The 27,392-nt window shown below is 41.7% G+C and overlaps 1 protein-coding gene across 1 annotated transcript in view; it reads left to right on the forward strand.

The window, feature by feature from the left end:
• UXT (ubiquitously expressed prefoldin like chaperone) overlaps positions 1-27,392 on the forward strand; it is a 576,931-nt gene that overhangs the window by 413,028 nt on the left and 136,511 nt on the right. The gene's annotated exons all lie outside the window — the stretch shown is intronic.

The raw sequence follows: 27,392 nt of genomic DNA on the forward strand, positions 1-27,392 counted from the left end.
ACTTTCTGTTTGCTGTTGAGTCAGAACATCCGAGGTCATTGAGACTGCATAGAGTGTATTGTATAATGTCCATCTGTATTTGTGTGACCCCTAGAAGCATGTATGAGTGGTCATCAGGAAGTTACAGGGAGACTGACCATATTTTGAGTTCATCTGACACAGGTGATATACTCTTAGGAATGTTTTTTGTTCCCATACTCCCCTCTTGTTTTTTTTTTTTTTTTTTTTCTCTTATCGTTTGAGACTGCCCCTTGCTGCCAAATGCAAAAATCTGGTCTGTCTGTGCTCACCTTCCCTTGCAACTACTTTATACCACCAGATTTGAACAGAACTTTTCTATTCTGGCAGCAATCATTTTTCTTTTGTCATTCTTTTTGCGTCCATCTTCTTCATAACTGATTAAAGTACAGAGGCACTGGAAACTAAGGTTGGGTGGCATGATGCCAGGGTAATCCTATGGGCTAGCTTGTAAAGGCTCCAGGGCCATTAGCCTAGTACACACCTATAAACCTATAAATGTGACTGGGTAAACAAATCCTAAGCCACCTCGTCTTGGTACATTTTATAACTCTGCCAATTGCTCTCCTTGTCCTCACTTCAACTAATTTATCTGAAGTCACAAAAGAAGGGCTCCTTAAAGACGTTATTACTCAGTATTATATCATTCTGCTGTTTAAAGAGCAAAGAATATTGTCAAAGGAAAAAACTTCAAAGACCAATTCATGTTAGGTTCAAGCAAGGCACCCTTTATTACTTGCAGCAAGGAGACAAAGCATGTATGCACAAGGTTTGTCTGGATAATTAATGATTAGTAGGTTATACTTATGCAGTTCTCTTCCTGTCACATAGAAAATGTTACATTCTATTGCTGACGTAGTTAGACACAGCCTTCTGTATGTTCTACAGAAAATATTGTTAGACTTATTGCTGACCAAGTTAAAATATCTCATTCTGCAAAACATTTTGAGAAAAACAACCTGGCCTTGGGTTTATGTCAGTCCATTTCAGCATTTCAATTCTTGTATTGTACTGATGTCCTTCAAGGATGCATCTGCAGTCCTTACAAATGGGTTGTCCTGTCGTCAGGCAGCCCTTCAGTCGGCCGGATTCCAAAGTCTGGGTCTGGCCTCGGCTGGTGTCGCACTTCACCCGACGTCATAGCTGCAGTTATTCGGGTATAAAGGCATCAGCCGACACCATTTTCCTCAGTCTTTCTTGCCGCGTGGCGCCCGAAGCAGAAGCTGTTCGCAAGTGCCGGTCGGTCAGAACCAGAGATTACTACTACCGAATACGTCTACTACTACCGAAGACTCCTAAAAAGCTAAGTACCCCGTTGGGGACTCTTTCTTGCCTCAGCCGATGTCAGAAAAAGTGAATAACTGTTTAACTTGTGGGAAACAAATACCTCATAAAGATTTCCACTCTTACTGCTTACCTTGTTTAGGCCCAGACCACGACGTAGCAGCTTGTCTAGCCTGTGCTTCTTTTAACCGACGGAAGCTTAGACGTCGGTCGGAATTTGCGGAGGAGTTTTTCGGCTCCGATTTTGCTTACATTATGCCGTCGGATCCTCCGACTACGCAAATATCTAAAAAGCTCAAGGAAAAGGACCGACACTTGCGGGCCGCGGTTTCGGCCGAAACCGCGGTTAAGCCTACCGCGAGTGTCTCGGTTTCGGCTGAAACCGAGCAAGTGGTTCTTCCTTCAGCCGAAAACTTACCTCCTACCGAGGCCTCTTCCAACCTGGTGGAATCGGCTTCTGAAATCACTCCTGCTCTTACAGTTTCTCAGGAATTATCTGACACTATCCCCTTGGATATTTCTACCCCTGCACATGGAGCTGCTAGGCCACCTGCATCCATGTCCATTAAGGCCTTTACCAGGGCCAAAGCAGTTAAAACTACTAAATCTGTGCCTGCTAAGATCCCCTCTCACAGGCCTAGCTCTAGTTCACAAATGCTTAGTTTAGCAGAGGACCTCATTTCTTTAATCTGGGGATCCCAACCTAAACCTGACAGGGCCTCTCACCCACTTCCAGAGAAGAGGCCTAGAGCAGAGCCCCCTGAGCCTGTTTCAACAGATGATTCCTCTGATGATTCAGATAACACAAACCCTCCAGAGGCTCCTTTCTCCCCTTATGAAGACTCTGATGCTGAAGAGTCCATTCCTTCTGCCTCTCCGCCTGAGGAATTTTCCTTTGGGGAAACCTTGCATGCTATGAGGGAACAATTTCAGTGGCAGGGCCAGGATTTTTCAGACTCCAGAAAAAGGCTTAGAACCTTTCTGCATTTACCACAACATAGGCCTTTAGCAATACCTCCAGTTCTTTCTGTTGTAGATGATGCATTTAATGATGCTTGTACTGCTCCTGATTCTCTACCTCCGGCCCCTGCTAAGCCCGATAGGTACTACAGGGTCCCGGACACGCATTACCATTTGTATAAGGCTCCCTTTGCAGATCCCGAGACTATCTCCCAGGGCCCTAAGGCTGTAGCAGCTACCTCTGCCAAAAAACCCCTCCCCTCTGAAAGGGAATCCAGGTCCTTAGAGAGATGGGGTAAAAAAGTTTACACTTCTGCTACTCTTTCAGCTAGGGCCTTGAACTGTCAATTCCACATGATCCAGTATCAAGAATTTATGCTAGATCAGTTAACCAAAAAACTCTCCTCGGATGAACCATTAGACAAAAAATCTGTTCAGGAAATGGTACATAACATTCAGCAAGTCAGTAACCATTCCTTAAAATGCGGCTATGATGCACTGGAGGCTTCCTTTAGATCAGCCATGACTGGCACAGTTATCAGAAGGCATGCGTGGTTAAAAGAGCAGGCCTTACCAGACCATGTCAAATCAAAACTACTAGATGCTCCCATGGACAAGATCAATTTGTTTGGCTCTCCTGCACAACAGGTGCTGAAGAAGATGGAAGAGAAGGCAAAATCTGTCCAAACAGTGAAAGATTTCTTACAGGTCCAACCTCCAAGGTTTAGCAGGAATTGGCCCTCCAAGAATTGGTCCTTTCCAGACTCCTCCAGAGCTCAGAGAGGCAGGAATAGGCGTTCAAGAGGCAGAAGCCAATCCAGGGGTGCCTACAGGGGACGCCAGTGGCAGGGTAACAACCAGCGAGGTGCAGCCACAGACACAGCCACCACCACTACTACAGGACAATCACAGTGACTTGGCTCTAGCACCGCCTACCAGGGAACAACTAGAAGCACCCTTGGGAAAGCTAGCTTTATTTTCAGTAAACTGGCATTACATCACAAGAGACAAGTGGATTTTGCAGACAATAGACCAGGGTTACAGGTTTCACTTCCATACTCTACCAGGGAAGAGAGGAATGCCAAACCTACCTCCAAATCAAAAGGCAGAAGCTCTAAAACAAATAACTCAATTATTAAGGATGAGAGCTGTGGAAAATGTACCATCTATGGAGCAAGGACAGGGATTTTACTCCAGGCTCTTCCTGGTACCAAGAAAAGAAAGCAAATGGAAACCTATTCTCGACCTGTCTGCTTTAAACACATTCCTCATTGTTCCAAAATTCAAAATGCTGACCCTACAGCAGCTTCTTCCCATGCTGGGCAAGGAGTCTTGGCTGGTAACTCTAGATCTCAAGGAGGCATACCTGCACGTCCCCATACGACCAAATTGCAGAAGATACCTCAGATTTCTTGCAGGATCAGAGCATTATCAATTCTCAGCATTGCCCTTTGGCTTATCTACTGTGCCCAGAGTGTTCACGAAATGCCTGGCATCAGTAATTGCTCATTGCAGGCTTCAGGGAATCCAAATCTACCCTTACCTGGATGACTGCCTGATACAAGCGGACAACAAAAACAAGCTAGCAGAAGACTTGAAAAGGGTCATTTACCTACTTCAAGCCCTGGGATACACAGTCAGTATAAAAAAGTCAAGACTGATACCATCCCAAAGGATAACCTTTTTGGGTGCAGAGCTGGACACAACGAAACAAATGGCATTCCTAACAGTAGAAAAACAGGAGCAACTCCCTCTACTTCTTGACATTAACAAAGCAGAATCATCTAACAGCAAGAAAAGTCCTGCAAGCCTTGGGTTTCATGGCATCCTGCATAATATTGGTTCCACATGCCAGACTGCATATGAGAAAGTTACAGTGGTACCTAAGGAATTTATGGTCTCAGCAGAAGCACAGCCTAGAAACCCAAATTCCAATAATTCCATGCCTGAAGCAAGAATTCCAATGGTGGGCTCAGGCCTGTCAATCAAACAAAGGATTGCCTTTCCACAACACTCAACCAAGCCAAACCATCACAACGGACGCCTCAGACCTCGGTTGGGGGGCCCACATGCTGGACAAGTGCATTCAAGGTTTATGGACCCAAGACCAGCTGCACTTACACATAAATCAAAAGGAAATGCTGGCAGTAAAACTGGCAATTCAGGCATTCAGACCATTTCTTCGACAAGGTCAACTGTTGATAAGGACAGACAACACCACGGTTATGTGGTACATCAACAAACAGGGAGGCACACATTCGTACCCTCTATGCCAGATGGCAATGGACCTCTGGAATGTGGCCCTGAGCTACAACATTCAGTTACAAGCAACTTTTGTACCAGGAAAAGAAAACATTCTAGCAGACATACTAAGCAGAACTACCACGGATGCCCACGAATGGATGCTGCATCCGGACATCTTCAAGACAATTACAAGAAAATGGGGGCTCCCACAAATAGACTTATTTGCATCCCCACACAATCACCAACTACAGAAATTCTGCACAAGGACATACCACCCACTTGCTTGGAAGGTGGACTCCCTATCTTTCAACTGGAAAAACCTGACAGCATATGCATTCCCACCACTTCCTTTGATGCACAAGGTGCTATTGAAGATCAAAGAGGACCGTCCAAGGATCATTCTGATAGCTCCAGACTGGCCAAGACAACATTGGTACCCATTACTGAGGAGCATGTCTCGGGAACAAATATGGCCTCTACCCCTTGTTCCCTTGCTGTTAACACAGAACAACTACAACACCCTGCATCCAAACCTGAAAACACTGCAGCTGACTGCCTGGAACATTGCATAAGAACAAATAACCCAAACTTATCCCAAAGGGTTAAAGACATTATCTTGGAGGCTCGCAGACCCTCAACAAGAAAAAATTATTCAGCAAAATGGAAAAGATATTTCATTTGGAGTACTGCAAAAGGAGAAAATGTGTCACTGGTAAACATAGCCAACATCCTGGAATACTTGGCAGAGCTCTTCCACAAAGGCCTGTCCTATTCTTCCATCAAGATTCATGCATCTGCTATTTCAGCAGAATACGACTTGGATCCTCCAGTCTTCTCACATCCTCTGCTCAGGCAGTTTCTGAGAGGAATTAAAAATGTAAAACCACCTAGGAAGCCACCATTGCCAGCATGGGACTTGAACTTTGTGCTAGAAAAATTGACACTTCCTTTTTTCGAACCAGCAGCAACAGCAGAATTACAATACTTATCATGGAAGACTGCTTTCCTGTTGGCAATCACTTCAGCAAGAAGGGTATCTGAGCTACAGGCACTAATGGCAGTACAGCCCTTCCTGATCTTCCATCAAGATAGAGTATCCATGAGAACTAATCCTACTTTTATGCCTAAGGTGGTCTCCAGAGTATCTTTGAATCAGGCTAGCCACCTACCTACATTCTTCCCCAACCCACAGAACAGGGGAGAAAGACTGTTGCATACCTTGGATGTGCATAGACAATTACGCTACTACCTGGACAGGACCAAGGGCAATAGGAAAACTGACCAGCTACTGGTAGCATATGCAACAGGAATGGAAGGAAAAGCAATTTCAAAACAGACAATCTCTAAGTGGATAGGAAATTGCATTAGATTTTGTTACTCCTACCATGGAAAGAAAACTCCAGAAAACATCAGGCCTCACTCTACAAGGGCTACAGCCACTACTACAGCCTTTCTACGAGGAGTGGCTACCAAAGACATTATAGAGGCTGCTACTTGGAGCTCCGTGCATACATTTGCCAAGCATTATAATTTACCTTTATACTCCAGATCCCGAGCAGGTTTTGCCACTGCTGTTTTGCAAGGGATCTTAACTACACCATAATTTTATTTCTCCTCCTCCCCCAGTTTGGCTATGGTATTCTACCCATTTGTAAGGACTGCAGATGCATCCTTGAAGGACATAGTACAGTTTTGTATCTACCATAAATGTAGATGTCCGATAGGAATGCATCTGCAGTCAGGATTACCCATCCTCCTTCCCCTCTGTGGTACTCCTAGGGTATTTGCCCATCTTGTAGCTAGCTGGGGGAATCTATTATGGTGTATTTGTTTGTATATATGTACATACATGCTTATTTTTTGTTGGCTTTCTACTATTTGGAATCATTTACATTTATCCAAATTTAGCCTTCCTAGAGGGCACCTGGCATCTGGGGCAAGAAACACTGAGGAAAATGGCGTCGGCTGATGCCTTTATACCCGAATAACTGCAGCTATGACGTCGGGTGAAGTGCGACACCAGCCGAGGCCAGACCCAGACTTTGGAATCCGGCGACCGAAGGGCTGCCTGACGACAGGACAACCCATTTGTAAGGACTGCAGATGCATTCCTATCGGACATCTACATTTATGGTAGGTACAAAACTGTACTTTCTAATACATGTGTTACATTTTACCTAGATTCAAGGTACATTTCTAGCTTCAGTACAAGTAATGCTGACTACGGTTTAAACTTTCAAGCATCTATTGTTTTCTTTATCAATAGCTTCTAACAGCTGCATGTTTTCTCATGGCATAAGCAGGAATGAATATCCCTTTGTTAATTTTCATGACACTAGCAGAAATGAATTACTTCTTGTTATTGCTGACATTAGCAGAAAATAGAATGCTTCTTGTTAACTTTCTAATGGCTGTGCAGATTCATGCAGTGTTAATAGAATAAATTAAATCTTGAATGCATTAAGCATGTATATTACTATTACTTATTACATATTTTTCTAACATTTCCCCCCTTTTAATACTTTTATTCTACTTTCAAGATAAGCATAAACAATTTTTCTTCCCCTAACCTCTTCCTACTCAAGATTTGCAGTTAAGAGAGTCATTCAGTTTAAACTTATGAAAGCTTTTTCAGATTTTTAACAAGTCTTCAAGTTCAGCACCTTAGTATAAGGTTTCTGAAACTGACATGTCTATAAAGTCTTTAATCAGCCTTTTCATGCAGGGGATGCAGCAGCACACACATACCACCAGTAGGATAATTCCTACACAGATGGCAATCAGGATGTTCATCAGGATACTGCCCCACTCCTCAAACAATTTCTGGAAAAAGTCCGTCAATGGATTTGGTCCTGGTTTGGTCATGGCTGACAGCTGCTGAATTACCTCAAGATGATTGTCTATCTTGTGTTTGTGGTCAGGAATATACGAACAGCACTCCTCCTGGATCAAAGCGCACGTACCTCCTCTCGCCGCTAGGGTGAAGTCGAGAGCCATGCGGTTTTGAAGCACTACAGTTCTCATGGCAGTCAGTTCATCAGTCACCAATTCTAGGGCAGAAAAGGATGCATTGCCCATTATTTCGAGAAGTTTAGACAATTTTCTCAGTTCCCAGATTGATTTTGTTGCTCCATGTGCTGGCAATACACCTGCCCACGACATTTGTGACAGTCCATTTTTCCCTAAGCCCACAGCATGATGGTTTTTCTAGCCCGCATTAATTTGCCCCACTGGATTGACAGGCTTCTTGATTTTCTCGTCTCACATTCTGAATTTTCCATTGAGGTAAAACTGCTTTGTGTCGTATGGCCGGAACCAGGTACCCCAAATAACTGCTGGACCAATTCTCAGGTAACCACTTATATGCTTTTCTACCACATACAAAATAACAATCTTCTACTTTGGTAGTAACTTTACTATGTCCTGGCTCTGGATGAAACATTTTTTTGTCTATCATTGACAGTTGTTTATAAAGGTTAGCATTATGTTTTACTTCATCAGTTGTCCTATGCATCAGTTCAACAAATGAATCATAGCTCGTGTTGCAATAGGACCCTGTGTTATCAGTCTTATTGTAGCCTCTATAAGGAACAGTCACATTGCAATTGCTCCAACCCACCTGAACTGTATCATTTTTGTAAAAACACACCGTCCCCTTCTGTCGAACAGACAAGTGCAATGCTACTTTATCTTGTGATGTGACATCTGATGTATCATAGACTAAGTTTTCCCAGGTCTTGTTGGCTCCTAGGGGGACTGAAGTTAACAATAACCCCCCCGTATGCTGTTGGCAAAGCTGTGCAAATCCAGCAATTCGAAACATTGAAGGTCTCAGCATACACATACTTGATTGCCTGGTAAGTGTTGAAGTTTGGGTGCCACTCTGCGTTCAACTTTGCACGCTTGTTCAGTTCAGTTTGTGTGGCTGTGAAAAGGAATGGCCACACCAAAAAGATTATTGTCACTAGTACAGTCAAAAGGATGGTTATGCAATACTTCCGAGGAAACTGTTGTTCTGCATTCCTGTTTTCTCCGACTCTTCCGAATAGGTACATTTGGAGCTTACTGGATTCTGTCATCTTTATTTCAGACAAGTGTTCTTACTCTCTGCCCTAATAGGACCTCCAGCATCGATGGTTTCTTCACTGGGGTTGAGACGGATCAGTCCTATTGATCTGACCCCCCTTTGTAGTCAGACTTTATGCTGAGGGCCCCGATGGAGAGGTAAGATTTTTGTCCAGTTCAAAGTTCTTAACAAGTTTGCAGTGCGTCAGGTGGATCCAAGAAGCTCGCTCTGCTATTTTGACTGCAGTGGGTGTTGAAAGAAGCACCTGGTAGGGACCTTCCCACCTTGGCGATGACCAATTCTTCTTCTTGACAACTTTTATCCACACCCAGTCCCCGGGTGTCACTGCCACTTCTGATGTCTCAGTTTGCTTTCTATCTGAAACAGAATTTGACTGCAACAGATGTTTAGAATTCATGACTTTCTTCATATATTCAGCTAGTGTAAAATCAGCTCCCTGGTCTGATGACATGAGAAGTTTCAACGGGGGTGTATAGTAAGCCCTTCCAAATAACTTTTCAAAAGGAGTCAATCCTTTTGCTGTAGGGACAGTTCTCATGCTCAACAGTGCCAGGGGTAGACAGTATATCCAATTTTCCCTGTCTCAGCTATCAATTTTCTCAATTTGTTTTTAACATACCATTATGCCTTTCAACTAGCCCTGCAGATTGTGGATGGTATGCACAATGATTTTTTAAATAAATACCAAAATGCTTACGTAACTGCTGTATGGTTTGGTTTACAAAGTGTGTACCATTGTCACTGTAGATCCTTTCCGGAATGCCGAATCTAGGGATGATTTCTTTGACAAGTACTTTTGCCACCATGGCTGCTTCTGGATTTTTGGTTGGAAATGCTTCCACCCATCTGGAAAACATATTTACAATGACAAGACAATACTTCTCATTTTCACATTTGTTCAATTCTATGAAATCCATACAGATAGTGTGAAACGGATATGGTGGTATATTGAAACTCCCTTGCTTGAGCTTTAACGCCCTTTGTGCATGATGTTTGTTACAAATCTGACACGTCAAACAAAATTTTTTAGAGTAGTTTGTAAATCCGTACGTTGTGAACACCTGGTTCACCAGCTGTACCATCCCCCCTGTTGAGACATGGCACTGCCCATGGCTCAACAAAGCTGCATATCTAAACAAATTAGATGGTAGTATCTGTTTCCCTTCTCTAGAGATGTACAGCCCCTTTTCGAGAATTGCTCCTCATTTTACCCGTCGTTGTTTTTCAGCTTGCGTAGTGAGTGTCTGCATTGTTTTTAACATTTCTAAGTCTAAAATCTCAGAGGGTTGTAATTCCTCATTTAAAAGAAATACTTCTGTGGCTGCTTGTTTTGCAGCTTTATCAGCTCTCGCATTACCTTTTGAAATCCTATCTTGTTGCTTGGTGTGAGCTGTGCATTTACAAATGGCTACTTTCTGAGGTAACTGAATAGATTCTAAAAGATCTAAGATAAACTGTGCATGATTTATAGGTTTGCCAGTAGATGTTATCATTCCCCGGTTTTTCCACTGTTGCACAAAAACATGTACAGTAGAAAAAGTGTACTGGCTGTTAGTAAAATGTTTACACATTTACCCTTTGCTAAGATACATGCCCGTGTCAAGGCAATCATTTCTGCTGCCTGTGCAGATAAGTTGTGTGGTAAAGGTTTTGCTTCTATAATTTCAGTATCAGAAACTACTGCATATCCTAGTAGGTTCTGTCCTGCTGGACCCCTTTTGCACGAGCCATCCACGTAGTATGTCATGTCTGCATCATCCAAGGGGACATCCGTGAGATCTTTTCTAGGTAGTATCTTTTGCTCAATTACCTGCAGGCACCGGTGCGGTGTGCTGTCTGCAGGGGTCGGGAGCAGAGTAGAAGGGTTCAAAGTTGTGCATCGTTCAATTGTCATATGAGGTTGGCTCAACAATATAGTCATACAGGAAAGATGCCTAGCAGGGGAAAGATATGCCACCTTTTCTTGTAGTAAAATAATCGCGACTGTATGAGGCACTCTCAGAGTGAGAGGGTGGAATAAGACTACTGAGGCCGAAGCCTGTACTGCCATTGCAGCTGCAACTACTGCTTCTACACAGTGGGGTAAGGATCGTGCCACTGGGTCTAGTTGTGATGAATAGTAAGCAATGGGGCATTGCTTATCCCCATGCTGTTGTGTCAGTACTGATGTCATGTAACAGTGCTTACAGTCTACAGTTTGGAAAAAACGTTTATGGTAGTTTAGTAATCCCAGAACTAATGAGGACACTATTAACTGCTTCAGTTTGCAGAAAGCAGATTCTGCCTCTGGTGTCCATTGTAATAAATCTTGAACTGCCATAGGCTTCTTATATATAAGGTCAGTTAGCGGTGCAGATTCCAAAGCATAGTTTGGAATCCAGCTCCGGCAAAAATTAGTTGTACCCAGGAAGGACATCATTTCCTTCTTGGTAGTGGGTTTTGGTGCTTGCAAAATTGCTACCTTTCTGTCCTCATCTAGTGTTCTGCCTTCCCTGGATATTACATATCCCAGGTATTTGACTTGTTTTTTCCAAAGCTGCAGTTTACTTTTATTTACCTTATGTCCTTCAGCGGCTAAAAATCATAGAAGTGCTATGGTATCTTCTCTACAATCCTGCTGGGTGGGGGCTGCCAGCAAGATGTCATCAACATAAAGTAAAATTTGACTGCCTCTTGGTGGGGTGAATCCCGCCAAGTTGCTTGCCATTTCTTGTGGGAATATCGTTGGACTTTCACAATACCCCTGTGGTAGTCGCGTATATGTATACCTTTTCCCCTGAAATGTGAATGCAAACCAATACTGGCTGTCAGGGTGTATTGGTATCGAAAAGAACGCATTGCTGATGTCTACCACAGAAAAATACTTCTGTTGAGGTTTTAAATCATTCAACAGGGTGCGTGGGTCTGGCACCGTGGGTGCCCTTGATATTACTGCATCATTTACAGCTTGTAAATCTTGGACCATACGCCATTCTCCATTTGCTTTTTTGACTGGAAACAAGGGTGTGTTACATGGTGAATCGGGAGATTCTACTAGTATCCCTCCTTTAAGTAAGGCTGCTATAATGGGCTTTATCCCTGCCTCTGCATCTTTTCTTAAGGGATACTGTCTTTTTTGTGGTCTGAATGCTGACTTTGGCGTGATAGTAACTGGTCCCGCTGTACGAATAAGTCCTACATCTGACTTTCCTGTTGACCAGAGAGTCTCTGGTATATTTTGTAAGGCATTTTTCTTCCTCCTTTAACAGGAGTGTCAATCAGCTGTCCTCACCAGACTGTAAGTGCACAGCTGGGTTGGTCTGAGTTATCCAATTCAACTTCTGTATTTGTATTCCCTGTTCTGATAGTTCTAGTTCTCTCATCTCGTGACTTTTTCTCCTAGGTCTGCCCATTCTATATTTCTGTTTTTGGTTAAGCTAACATGTGGTAATCGATTAGATTTATAAAGTGCAAAGAACTCCTGGGGCAATGAACAGCTGGCAACACTTTTCCCTTCTGTGTCCCAGTACAGGTTACGCAATATCAATCTATTTGCATGATTTTTAAACAATTCTTGCTCATATTCCTTATCAGGTCCTGGTGTATTACAATAATACAGGGTACAGTGCAACAGGTGTTGCTTATCAATGTCAAGGGAGGGGAACTTGCTGACGGCTACATTCATTAATTCTTCGGTTACAGTCCCTGGACCAGTCATAACCAAGTCCTGGCTGTACCAATAAAACATTTCACCCTCCGATTGCACTGCAAAGGTATCAATTTGTCGCTGTGCTTCCATACCCTGCATGGTTGGGACTACTGCTATACGAAATAGCTGCATGAGGTCTCTGCCCAAGAGGTTTACTGGGCATTTTGCAGAAACAACAATTTTGCTTTTTTGTGTCGATCCTGAAACTGGATCAGTTATTGCAATGTTATGGGAGAGTGGTTCCCGATACAGCTGTCCATTAGCTGCTTTGACCAGTATGTAATCAGGTGTCTCTGTGTTTTCTGGCAGTTTGAAGGGATGTGTGATGCCCCTGAGTCACACAAGAATTTGACTTCCCTCCCTTCTACCAAGAGTGTAACTTCTGGTTTTGTGTCTGCTAAATAGAGCTCTAAGCTCAATAAAGCTAGGTCTAATATTTCATCTTTTTCATTGTCACTAACTTCCTGCACTTCCTCTACTCCCTCTATCACATTCTCATTTGTCCCTTCTTCGCCTATCCCTTCTAGTGATTCCTGACTACCATATAGTCAGTCCTCACCTTCCTTGTCTTCCATTGTTGCCTTCTTATTTTTCCTGCAATCCTTTGCCAAGTGTCCCTTTTTACCGCATTTAAAACATTCTCCCCTTTTCTTTCGCCCTTCAAAGTCCTCTAATAGTTGATCAGATTGTTTCTTTCCCTGTGCATTTTTTTTGCCCTTTTTCCCGGACTGTACTACATAAACGTCTGCTCCATCTTCTACAGAAAATATTTGAGCTTTCTTTTTCTTTTTGCTATTAAAATGCCTTTCGGCATGCCTAGCATATTCAAGTAATGACTGTAACCTGCTTGTACGATGATCTACTATGTGTTTTGTAATAAAACTGCTTATAGGTGCAATACTGCCCTTTAAAAATGCATTCTTTAACTGCTGTTCGTATGGGGAATCTTGTGTTTGATCTTCAGGAACCTGCATTCCGCAGTGGTTATTAAAACACTCTAATAGTCTGGCATAATACCGGTCAATAGTTTCACCTTCTTGTTGGATGCATTGATTAATGCAAGTCCAGTCTGCCCTGGGTTTCCATTTTTCAGAGATGCAGTCTATAAGACATTTTACTCTGGTGTCTAATTCTGCGCTGCTATGTGGGAGGGGTCTTTGTGCAGCGTCACAGGGATTCCAGTTCCCACTGATCATATACCAATCTGGCCCTGCAATTTGTCTAACTACCTTTTCTACCTCTTCTCCGTTTAAGTTATAACTTAACCTCATTCCTTGTAAATCTTCAGAGAATTTTCTAAAATTAACCTTTGGATGGGGAATTCCCTCAGTGGCTTTCCGGATGTCTTCCAGAGTCCAAGGTCTGTACACTAAAATAGTTGGGTCCTGATTGTCCTGACCTGCCTGAGGGTTGGGTACTTCTATAAGTGGACATATTTCTTCTCCTTCACTTCTAGATCGTGAATTCTTAACCATTTGCCATAACTCGATGTCTTCATTTGAGTTACCTGCCTTTGTTCGAGACCTGGTCTCGATGGGATCTCTAATAAACGGTTTTATTTTCATAATGCCTCTTTCTTCAGTGACCACAGGATATCGTGGGGGTGGACTAACCTGTTCACTTGCTTCATAAGGGAGGTGGAGGTGCTGATGCTATTACTAAGTTATTGTCCTCTTTATTTAAAAACATTGCTTTTGAATTTTTGTTCTTTTGTTCCCTACGGTTTAGTTCCTCAATCCACCTGTGTGCCTGAGGAATTCCTAATTTACATTTCTTTTTTACCCGACCTTTGGAATCGGTTTTGAACTGTTTGACAAGCGAGGAATTTTCTAATTTTCCATTGAATTCGTACTTATTAACCCATTTTGAATAATATTTAATATTGTCGGCGCGCTGCGACTGCATGTATTTTGCGTCTTCTGTTAACGGCGGATTTTGGGGTCTTTTTGTGCAATTATTATCCATTTTGTTCTACCCTTTGATCGTTACGTAACTTTTCTTAATTTTTTAACGTGGTACCACGGATTTTGTTATAGTCTCTTCAGAATGACTGCCTACTTATTCTGTTTCTCCTGATCTATGACAAGACAGTAATCTTTTTTGTCCCTGACCTGTAAGAAAAATACAGTCTGACAAAAACAATACACATCTAGTCCCGGATCTAAAACAGAAAACAGAAAAAAGTAGATTCACCTTACCTGAGCCCACGTGATTGATCACCAATTCGCGGAGACCCATCCTTCAGTCGCAGATCAGAAAGTGGCTGGCCTCTTTTGAACGACAATTCAGTCAGAGGACTTTTCAGATAAGAAGAATCGATTTGGTTTCTTCCCCGTATGGTTTCAACAGCCTGGCCCATCTGATCCGAGGTGAAGAGAGGGTTCCGATCCGAAGGACCAATCTGTCAAAGGAAAAAACTTCAAAGACCAATTCACGTTAGGTTCAAGCAAGGCACCCTTTATTACTTGCAGCAAGGAGACAAAGCATGTATGCACAAGGTTTGTCTGGATAATTAATGATTAGTAGGTTATACTTATACAGTTCTCTTCCTGTCACATAGAAAATGTTACATTCTATTGCTGACGTAGTTAGACACAGCTTTCTGTATGTTCTATAGAAAATATTGTTAGACTTATTGCTGACAAAGTTAAAATATCTGTCATTCTGCAAAACATTTTGAGAAAAACAACCTGGCCTTGGGTTTATGTCAGTCCATTTCAGCATTTCAGTTCTTCTGTTGTACTGTTTTAATACATGTGTTACATTTTACCTATATTCAAGGTACATTTCTAGCTTCAGTATAAGTAATGCTGACTACGGTTTAAGCTTTCAAGCATCTATTGTTTTCTTTATCAATAGCTTCTAAACAGCTGCATGTTTTCTCATGGCATAAGCAGGAATGAATATCCCTTTGTTAATTTTCATGACACTAGCAGAAATGAACTACTTATTTGCTGACATTAGCAGAAAATAGAATGCTTCTTGTTAACTTTCTAATGGCTGTGCAGATGCATGCAGTGTGAACAGAATAAATGTATTAACCCTTTTAAATCTCGATGCATTAAGCATGTATGTTACTATTACTTATTACATATTTTTCTAACAAATATGGTCACAAAAAACAGCATCATAAGGACTGCAACTGTCACCACTCCTACTTCTTCTTATGCCCCCCCCCCCCCAAGTCAAGCTTGCTAATTCCTTCTGGGGTTGGTTTTAGTTCTTTAGGGCCTCCTTCCTTCCTCAGCTGTCTGTCTCCCCTTTCATTTATCTAATGTGAGGCCGAACTGATGGATCTTTTATTAGAAACCTAGTGTCCATCAAAGCCCCCCAGGTTCTTCCTGATAACTACCATGGTGCTTCTGATGCTAGGTTCCTGGCTGTCCATTTTCTGTTAAGCATTAATTTTGATGAGCATTTCCTTTAAGATGATTAACACTAGCACTCTGGCTTTTGCCTCACCATACTTTCTTTTTTCAGTGTTTTGGAGATACCTGCTTCCATCATAGCTGAGGACATTGACTGACTGCTGTCCTCTTACTGCTGCCCCCCAGCACCTACTTGGTCTGTCACCAGGCACAGACTCAAATACCATGGCTGAGTTCTCTCCCCCACAGCTCAGGCTTTGCTATGGCATGTAGCCTTTTAATCTGGTTGCTAAGTTAACTGATGTACAAGTCAGTTATTTGGGTCATGGTGAAGGGTCTCTTTCCTGATATCCATGTTAAGTACCAGTTACCAGGCTCTATATCTGTGAACCATGCCACCAGCCAGTTTTAAGCTTGACTCCAGGTTACTGTCATCACTTGTTGCCCAGTTATTGTTTGGTCTTACTCATGTAGAGACTCTGTTCACCCACATGGGGATTAATCAGTTGCTTTTCTTTGTAATCCAACTTTGCTGTTTTTCCCTCGCAGTGCTTTTTATAAGGTTGTGACCCATTTCAGGTACTAGTGTTGGCCTCTTCAGCTCTGAGTTCATATTCAATTCCTTCCTCCTGGAGGATCTAATCTGTAGTCAGTTCAGGGTCAAAGGTTTCCAGGAAGTCTATGTTTAAGGCACCTTGAGCCATTGCTACCAAGTGGTAGCATGGGTATGTGTTAAAGGCATCTGGGCCTTCTTCCTGGGAGACAAGTGAGTAACACACTTTATTTCACAGGAGAATTCTCTTCCTGTTGTGCTACTGTGGAAAAGGGAGGAGGACCGGGTCTGCAACTAACCTCCTTCAGATGAGACTGGTTTTAATGCAGAAGAAAGTGGTTCCTAGGAAGACGTCATTTTTCTTGAACTGAAGCTTAGGGAGTCATGACTTGCTCCTGAACGAAGCACCTTGGGTATTTTTTCCCTAAGTATTCCCTTCAAGGCATTATGCAGGCATCCAATTACATATAGATACTACTTCTGCCTAGGTTCCTGAAAGGAAAAATAGGCTGTTGTCTTTATAGGGGTTACCTTCGGTTAGAGTAATCTAAACCAAGGCACAACAATCATTGTGATAGATCTCAAGAATGAAAGGTTCCAGAGGTTGTAGCAGTCCATTTACCAGACAGGGACCCCAGGACAGTGAACTGTGTTAGGAAGCATGTGTGCAAGTCTTCAACATTTATGAGGATGGTGAAGTACCTGACCCATACGATCTACTTCTCGCACATGTCTTCTGTAAGGCAGCTTGAAAGAGTTTATTTGCTGTATGTTTGTCAGACATGCTGAGGTTCCCTATGGTTATGTTTTCCACAGCCTGATACCAACTCCTTATAGTTACTTAAAGCTATTTGGGTATGCTGAGCAGGGTGGCAGGCACTTCGGTCATTTTATTTTGGCATTCCTGGCTATGTATGGCTTACACAAACTCCATTCCAGGGTCCTATTTTATTTGGTCTGAAAGTTAATACCCATGTAGAAAATATATGAAAAAAAGCTGTCAATTCTGCTGCAGGGTTTGTATTCCATATTTTAACAGGTTCTTAGAGGTCACAAAAGGAACAAGAGGAAGGGGCTGAGCTTTTGGTGCTTCAAGAATATGGTTTCCCTTTTATTCACTGATTCACTGGGGGTATTAATTATAAGTGTTAATTAGAACATTTTGTCTCATTAAATTTAAATAGGTCAAGTTTGGTCATAATAGTTTTATTTAATTGTCATGGATTGGTTTTGTTTCCAGTATTTAGAAAAATGGAAAAGGGGGTGATAATTGAGGCAGATACAAAGAATACATTTTTCATCTGAATACAAGTGAAAGAATTGATATGACTGCACGATACTGGAATTAACTGGAAATAACTGGAAGGAACAGGAATGAATGTCTTTATATGTTAATTACCCAGAATTGTGCTGAACTGGTGCCAGTCTCTCCTTTATGGGCCAAATCTTCTTGTACTTTTCACAATAAAATCTGCAAACACCTTAGGCTAAGAATGCTTTATTATGTACGGTAGAGGTAGATGTCAACAATATCCAAGTACTGTTTCTAGTAACAGTGCAGATAAACTGAAACAGTCTTCTGCATTCGTATTCATATTTCTTTGATAAACTGAAATAGTCCTCTGCGTTATTTCTTTCCTCCTGAATAGCATAATTAATATCCTGAAATACTGGCTATTTGACCTGACTTCTGCACTCCTAGCAGAGTGTCTGTACTGCCTTCTGCAGAATGCAGTGCCGTGACTATTTGCATATCAGTCCAAAAAAGTAACTTTAACTGTGTCTGAAGTGTTTTCTAATAATGCCAAAACTCCAGTTTTACATTCTTCTTTAGCCTTGGTTCCCAAGCCTTGTAGCATGCAAACAAAGATGTGTTTATACTGAAGTGTACAGCACATTCTGTTCTTATCATTATTCTTGACTGAGTGCTATTTTCAATGATTGAAAGTGCATTCATTGAAACTGTATGCAAATTGTGAAGCCAACTTTAATATGACTGCATTTCTAGACTTAAGCAGAGAGAATACTGAATTTTTGTGCATTTAAATGATATCTGATCTAACAGCTCCTCCTGAAATATCTGAATACACATAGGTATCTCTTTTTGTAGTTACTTCTGTAATTACTTTATAAATCTATTAATATGGCCTGTGAAGGATATTATAATGATCACTAGAACTAATATAAGTTTTGTGTGGTAAACATGATTGCAGTTTTAATTTTGACCACTAGTGTCATTTGAGCATTTATGGTCTGTTTGGATTGAAATTCCTTAACTTTATGAGCGTCTGTATCATACTATCGTATGATGTAAATAGCGAATGCTATTTCATCGTACCGATAATATCGAAACAACAAAATATCGAACAAATGGAACAGCAAATTTTTTTCCCAGGGAAAAAATTTGCTGCTCCGTTAAAAAAAACAAACAAAAAAAAACTCCCAAGATTGCATTATAGTGGAGGAAATGGCAAAGTCCCGAAGACGGCCCACCAAATTTTTTCCCTGGGAAAAAAATTTGATGTTCCGTGACTTCGCTATTTTGCCATTTCGACAGTATCGTATCGACTAAATTTCATTCGCTATTTAGTCCATTCGATACTGTCATATAAGACCCCTTTATGATTATATTTTAACTGGATAATTCTTTAAGATGTTATAATTGGTAGACTTTCCTTTTACACCTATGATATATGCATATTGAAGCATAATTACCATTTACTTTATTAACCTGTGTCTGTAACATTTCAGCTAAATTTGTTACTAATAACCCCGTTTGTTTAGCTTTTTAATTTCTATGTGCTGTAAAAGAGGTCTGTATTTATGTGCTGTAGTAGTGGAAGTACCTTTACTAAAACCTATGCTTTCTGTATTTTTAGATTTATACCTTTGCATACCCTGTTGGTGTCTTTTTGACTTCCTGTCTAATGTACAGTAATTATTATGTAATGTGCACTGTATTCTGTAAATTAATGAACAAATTAAGCCTGACCTGTTATGCCTTGAGTATATTAAATAACTGTTACAAGTTGTTCTTTAGATAACTTATCTTAATAAGCCTGTTACAAATAATTCTGTTACTTTACCCTTAAAACTGACTGAATAATGTGAAAGGTGATGTAATTGCATGTTGTAAACTATCTAGTAATGCTGTTAGAAATGTATAACTGAGTATGAATGTTATATTCTGAAGTCTGACTGAAATGTAGCATACTGAACTCATAACAGAGTATGAATTCCATATTCTGAAACTTGATTGAAATTTACATAATGCTGTTCGAAATGTTTGTCACTAATTCTGAAATATGAAATGTACTGTACTGAATGCATTATATTCTGAACCTTGACTGAAATTTACATTAAAGTGATGCATATTTATACTGAACATCTAAAATAGCTGCATATAAATGTTATGTTCTGGAAACTAACTAAACTAATACTAAAGGAATACATTTTCTGCCATTGTTACCTGAACACAGATAAAACCATAAACTGAAATCTGTTAATGTTATATTCTGAAGACTAATCTATTAGTAAAGGAATACATTTTTTCCGTCAGTGTTATCTGGATACAGATAAAAGCATAAACTGAAATCTGGTAATGTTATATTTTAGAGACTAAACTATTAAAGGAATAACTTTTTTTCTGTCAGTATTATCTGAACATAGATTAAAGCATAAACTGAAAACTAGTACTGTCGCTTTAACTCTAATCTGCATAAATGTACATCTGTTGTATATGCATTCTAACTTTAAAGAATATTTTTGTTTGTATAACTGAAACACATTTAAACTGAAAACTAGTACCGTTATACATTTGTCTGAAAGCATACATTTAACTTTAAAGAATTAAGATAGTTATAGCACATATTAAATACTTGAGTTGTGCACCGCAGCTCTTACCAAGTTTATCCCTTACTCTGTATTGTCCCAGTCACTGCTGAGGTATTGAAAGGGAGTCTTTACACTTAGGGCTTCCAAAGCTCCCCTTTCCCATCTCCTGTGTGAGGATGGGTGGCTAATGTAATATTTTTCCTGACTGTATTTAAAATCAAGCTGGAAAATTAACCTGGAGCACTATCTGTAAAGCACAAAAAGCAGTATCAGGTTCTTAGAATAACATTTGCAGTTTAACAATTATAAACTGATAGCATTGCTTGTTGCCCTGAATTTATTTACATTTTTCTGCATGAAATAAAGATATACTGCTAATAAACTCTTGTAAATCTGTAAGCAAACTGTGTGAGTGTGAGTACAGGTATGAATGAGGAAGCAACTGTGTGTGTGAGAGATCGGGATACAGTACCATCTTTAATTCAGCTAGCTGAGGTGGCATAGGTTCATAGGTTCATACTAGGCTATCTGCCCTAGGGCATTTATAAGCCTAGCCAGAGTGTGTTTGGCTTTCGCCACCCATTTTAAATTAATTTTGCTATGCCTTTTTTTGAGGTTAGTATAGTGTGCCTCTGTCTAACAGTGACACAGAAGTGATAGCCGGGGTAAACCTACGATCTCCCATCCACTCATCAAGATTCCTCTTGAAGAGAGTCAATGTGGGACTCTGCCTAACCTGGACTGGGATTTTATTCCAGAGTGAAGGGAGCCTCTGGGTTATGAATCTGTCCCTCCAGCATGTCCTATTTATTTCAGTGCTGAGGTTCAAGTCTCTTGAGCGTAGCTCGATGGGATTTGGATTTTCTGAGGTGCAGCATGTCCATTAATTCTGGGTTGGACATGGCTTTATACGTCAGACACAGATCGCCTCTGAGCAGGCGGTATGCCACTGAGTAGAGCTGGAGTTTCTTTAACCGGCAGCATATGGCATCTGTTTGAGCCCTTTAATCCTCTTGGTGAGGTACTTTGGGGTCTTTCCAGTTGCTGCAGGTGTCTGGTAAGGTACATCCCAAAAGGGCATTGTACTCAATTATGGGCCTGATGAGGGATGAGTAAAGAGGTACGATGACCTCCCCTGATCTAGATGTGAATCCCTTCATGATTAGGTGGGCTATATAAAATGTTTTTCTAACCACTTTGGCCACGTGGTTGTCAAATGAGAGATTGCTATCAACTTGGGTCCCCAGGTCCCTAATGACTTCTTCTGTACTTAATGGATTACCACCTATGTGGTAATTTGTGGGCACTTTGTTTTTGCCAAAGGGGATGACTATACACTTTTTGGCGTTTAGCTTGAGGCCATGGCTCTGGCATGTAATCTAATAACTTGGTTACATAAGTCTGTGCCTCTGGTGTGCTTGGTAAACTGCACCCTGAAAATACCTCTACAACTGGGCCTTGTCACTCAACTGAAAGGATTGCTTCTCTACCCAAATCTTTCCTCACTCAGCCTAACTCAGTGGATGAGAGGATTCTAATCCCTCAAAGGCACCTATTCTCTGAGGAGGTTGTTCAAGTCATGCAGGAGGCCAGGAGACCCACTACAAGAAAATCTTACACAGCTAAATGGAAAATATGTTCTTATTGGTGCCATAAACATGGTCAGGACCCATTCCTAATGCAGGTCCCTACTGTCCTACAATATCTTTGCGAACTGCTTCATTCAGGCTTGGCTTACTGTTCTGTCAAAGCTCTACTGTTTGTCTTCTCTTGCCTGCCTCTGACCCTTGCTTATGGCCAGAACAGAGGTCAAGCTTTTTCTGAGAGGAGTTGTGCATCTTAACTCACCAAGGAAACCTGTCTCTCCTCCTTGGGATCTCAAAGTTTGTGCTGGAAAAGCTTAAATTACCTCCTTTTGAACCAGCATATTCTGACACTTTAAATTCTGCACTTGAAAAACTATTCTACTGTTGGCTTTCATCTCTGCTCAGAGAGTTTTTGAGTTGCAAACTGTCATGGCCATTGCACCTTTTGTTATTTTCCATAATGACAGGGTTGACTGTCAGGGCAAATCCATCCTTCATACCTAAGGTAGTGAATAAGCTGTCCCTCAATCAGGCTATTAACCCACCCACTTTCTTTCTCACTCCACAAAATAGGGGGGAAAGAATCCTGCATTTGTTGGAGAGTCACAGACAGCTGAGATTTTATCTGGACAAAACTAAATCCTTCAAAAAGATTTGGCTGTTTGTATCTTTTATGAGCCCTAAGCTTGGTCTCCCAGTCTTAAAACAAACTATTTGCAACTTGGATCTCTAAGGCTATTACCCTCTGCTGTTCACACTATGGTAAGTCCTTGCCTTCCTGCCCAAAAGTTCATTCCAGTTGGGCAGTGGCTTTCTCAGGAGCCTTTCGCAAGGCAGTAGACGCCAGGTCTATCTTGGAAGTTGCTACTTGGTCCTGTGTACCTACCTTTACCAAACACTATAAAACTGTTGCTTTCGTCAGGTCCAGGGCTGCTTTTCTAGGTCAGTCCTGTCTGGACTTCTAGACAGCTCATCACCGCATTAGCTAACAGCCCTTTTTTTCGGGTTTATATTAAATTAGCAAACGCTTAGAAAGGCGAACGCTAATTCATTGACCCCATTTAAGAGAAAGCTTAAAATCTCGCACACCCAGAACAGTGATTTTTTTTCACAGGGAAAAAAATTTCTGGGCCAGTTCCGGAGGTTTGCCATTTCCTCCACTGTGGTGCGATCTCGGAGTTGGTATATTTAAGTAGGGGAGGTGTGTGTGGGGGGGGTGAAGCCCCCCACATTATCAAATGTTTTAAGTTTTTTTTTTTTGTTTTTGTGGACCAGCGATTTTTTTTTTTTCCCCTGTGAAAAAAATCGCTGTTCTGGGTGTCCGAGATTTTAAACATTTGCTTAAAAGGGGTCGATGAATTAGCGTTCACTTTTCTAAGCATTCTCTAATTTAATGTAGACCCTTTTTTCTACCTCCTTCAGCTCTGGGAATCACTCGTATGTCAGAAATACTGCAACAATGATTTCAGTCTGGACGTATTACAGTTGTGTAAGAACTTACCATAAAAGTAGATGTCCTGCTGATCACTGTTGCAGTATTCCTTCCCTTCTTACTTCATACTTCAACCTTTTTCTTCTTATTCTCCCCCTCTACTTTAAGCTGTACTGTGCTGCATGAAAACGAGGGAGTTGCTTACCTATATGAGCTATACTCCACCTTGCTAAATGGTCACCCCCTCTAAGTAGTCTTCAGGTCAGTGTCTTGCAGATGCTTGCAAGCTGAGGTCCTGCGTCAGACGTATGACCTCTGGAAGGTAAAGCTTTTGTATTTTGGACAGATTTTAGTGGTGACTACCAGTATGTCTGGAGTACTGCAGCAGTGATCAGTAGGTCATCTACAGTTATTGTAAGTTCTTACAGAACTGTACTTTCACTAGAATTGGGCTTAATCAGAAGAGTAATCATTGCATGGTCAGAGAAATTGATTTTATGGATTAAAGGTGTGCACAACCATGCATTTTGCAGTATTACAGAACTAGCATAGAAAAAGATGGAATTTTTTCATCAGGATAGCATTGCTGCCAGATGTCTGTCAAGTTATTTTCGGACATCCAGCGTTTCAAGACTGTCTGGCCTTGTTTATGATGGTCTTGCTTCCTTTATAGGCTATCCAAATAGTCATCAATATCCAGATTGAAATTACCTACTAAAATGTTGAAGGATGTTGAAAAAGGTAATGTCCTGCCATGTTTTCAAAAATCCCTCATAGAAGCCTTTATCATCCATTTTGGACCATTGGTAATTTGTGTTCCTATTTCTCATTGCTAATTGTATTTCAAATTTGAAGGACATGAGAAGTCACTATTGAGAAGAACCTGTGGAACATTAGTAAAACTCCTGATGTTCTTCGTGTTTCACTGTTGCAGTCATTACATTTGGGTAATCCTGCTGGCAGGTTGCCCTCAGCTGGCCTGAATTCCAACGTCTTGGGTCCTGCGTCGGTCGCTGTCGCCCCTTCCCTGACGTCAGGTCAACAGGGGTATAAAAGAAGCAGCCGACGCCATTTTCTTTAGTCTTTCTTGCCGTGCGGTGCCCGAAGCAAAAGCAGTTCGCAAGTGCCGGTCGGCCGACTCCTGAGATTTTCGAGTTAGAGTTTCAGATCTGAAGTCTTCAGTAAAGCTAAGTACCCCATTGGGGAAACGTTTTTCTTGCTCCAGACCGATGTCAGAAAAAGTTAATAATTGTATTTATTGTGGGAAGCAAATACCTCAAGGATTTTCATTCTTACTGTATTCCTTGCCTAGGCCCTGATCATAACGTTTCTGGTTGTCGGTTTTGTGCTAGATTTAACCAATGCACTATTAAGCGTCGGTATGATTTTGCTTTAAACTATTTTGGACGCCGGTTTAATTATCCAGAAAAGGAAAGAGATAGACAAGCGAGGCCCAAAACTGACGATGAAGCTTCTCCTAAGCCAGTCGCCGGTCCTCAGTGAGGCGCTTTCACAGCCCCTGACGCCCGCTACTTTAGTGTCTCAGGCCACTACCGACTCCCACATGGAGTCGGCCATGCCGCTGGAAACTCAAGGTATTGGAGCCCCGGATATTATCCCTTCAGATGGGTCTGGAGCCGCTGAGCAGGCACCGGCTTCTGAGGGTGTATTCAGACCTAAACATTTTTACATCAAACCAACTTCAGCTTCAAAGGCAAAGACTAAAGCACCTTCCAAACCAAAGAAACAAATTCAAGAGCCACGTGGTCAGGCCTCTATTCCCAAAAAACAGATGCTCAAAATGGCCGAAGACTTGATTACCTTAATCAGGGGTTCCCATCCCCCTCTTGAAAAGAGGCCTAGGCAAGAGACTAAGAATCTTCAGATCAGGTTTCCATTTCTTCTGATTCCTCTTCAGATCAGGAATATTCTCTTCCCCCCATGAGGATTTTGATGCTGAAGAATCTATACCTTCAGCTTCTCCTTCAGAGGACTATTCTTTTAGGGAAACCTTACATACCATGAGGGAGCATTTCCACTGGGAGAGCCAAGATTTTTCAGAATCTAAAAAGAGGCTCAGGGATTTCCTTTTACTACCTCAACACAAGCCACTAGCCATCCCACCTGTGTTAGACATTGTAGATGATGTGTTTTCGGAGTCAAGTCTTACCCCTGACTCCTTACCTCCAGCTCCTGTTAAGCCTGACATATTACAGGGTTCCTGACTCTCTCATAAATTCCTTTTTAAAAACCCTGCTGCAGACCCAGAAACTATTTCTCAGGGTCCCAAAGGAGTTAAGGCTTCCGCTGCAAAAAACCCTACCCCCTCTGACAGAGATTCTAGGGCACTGTATAGATGGGGGATAAAGGTTTACACATCTGCTACCTTGGCTATAAGGGCCTTAAATTGTCAGTTTTATATGATCAAATATCAGCAGCATGTCATGGCATTCCTTAAACAGAAAATGTTGTTAAACTCTGAATGTGCAGAAAACAAGGAAATGCAGGATATATTGTATGCAGCAGAACAAGTTGGAAAACATACTTTGCAATGCGGTTTTGATTCTTTAGAGGCCTCCTGCAGGGCCGCAGTCACAGGTTCTGTAATTAGGAGGCATGCTTGGTTAAAGTAACAAAATCTGCCTGATCATGTTAAAGCTAAATTATTAGATGCACCTTTACAGCATGATTCTTTGTTTGGAGTTAAGGCAGAAGAGGTGTTAAAGAAAATGGAGGACAAAGCTAAATCTATGCAAACGGTCAAAGATTTTTTACAAGTACAGCCACCTAGGTTTAGTAGACACTGGCCAACAAAGATTTGGTCCTTTCCTGTGTCAGACAGACCTCAAAGAGGCAGATCCAGACGCCCTAGAGGCAGATCCCGGGCGCAAGGTTCATACTGCCCAAAGCAGTGGGGGACTTCTACCTCCAAAGTTGGAGAAGACAAATCTCAACCATACAGGAAACAGTCCCAATGACTTCCCCCTGCCTGCACCAAGCACTTATCTCCTGGCAGCACCCTTAGGGGGAAAATTAGCACTTTTTTCTCAAAATTGGCACATTATAACCCAGGACAAGTGGGTTCTAAATATCGTGTCACAAGGCTACAAGCTCCATTTCCATTCCCTGCCAAAGGCAAACGGCTGGCCAGATCTGCCAAAAATCAATGGGCAGAGGCACAAAAACAAGTCTCATCCCTTATGGACATGGGGGCCATTCAGCAGGTACCAGAGCAAGAGCAGGGACAAGGATTTTACTCAAGACTGTTCTTGGTACCCAGAAAGGACAAGGCCTGGAGGCCAATACTGGACCTATCTTTTTTGAACACATTCCTGGAAATACCAAAATTCAAGATGTTGACTTTGCAGCAGCTTCTGCCCATGCTAGGCAAGAACGCTTGGCTTGTGACTTTAGACCTAAAAGAGGCATACCTGCATGTCCCAATCAGACAAATATGCAGAAGATATCTCAGATTCAAGGCTGGATCAATGCATTACCAATTCTCTGCACTGCCCTTTGACTTATCTACTGCACCCAGGGTGCCTGGCACCAGTAATCGCATTCTGCAGACAGAGGAATACAAATATATCCTTACTTGGACGACTATCTAATTCAAGCAGAGAATAAGGACATTCTTCTACAGCATCTGGCATTTGTGAAAAAACTTCTAACATACCTAGGGTACACAGTCAACGAAAAGAAATCAAAACTAGTACCCTCTCAAGAGATAATATTCCTGGGTGCAAGCTTAAATACAACTGTTCAGTTGGCTTATCTCACGTCAGACAAACAAAGGCAACTGACTACCTATTTCAAAATGTTGACAACAAAGGCCCAGTTATCTGCAAGAAAAATTCTGCAGGCTTTGGGCTTCATGGCATCCTGCATCCTACTAATTCCATATGCAAGACTGCATATGAGGAAACTTCAATGGTACCTAAAAAGTGTTTGGACTCAACATTGCCACAGCTTGGAAACTATGATTACGCTTGTTCCATGCCTGCAACAGCGGTTTCGATGGTGGGCACATGCTTGTCACCAAAACAAGGGACAGCCATTCACATTACTCCCAGCCAGGCAGACACTAACAACGGATGCATCAGATTATGTCTGGGGGGCCCATATGGTGGGAAGATGCATTCAGGGCACATGGACCTCAAACCAAATGCATCTACATATCAATCAAAAAGAGATGCTAGCAGTTCAAAATGCCCTGACAGCCTTCAAGGGCCTATTTCATCCAGGACAACTACTGATAAAGACAAACAACACCATGGTCATGTGGTACATAAACAGACAGGGGGGAACTCATTCTTACCCCCTTTGCAGACTAGCCAT

This window comes from Protopterus annectens, chromosome 8.part0, assembly GCF_019279795.1.
Source record: "Protopterus annectens isolate FY-2018-M chromosome 8.part0, PAN1.0, whole genome shotgun sequence".
NCBI lineage: Eukaryota > Metazoa > Chordata > Ceratodontiformes > Protopteridae > Protopterus > Protopterus annectens.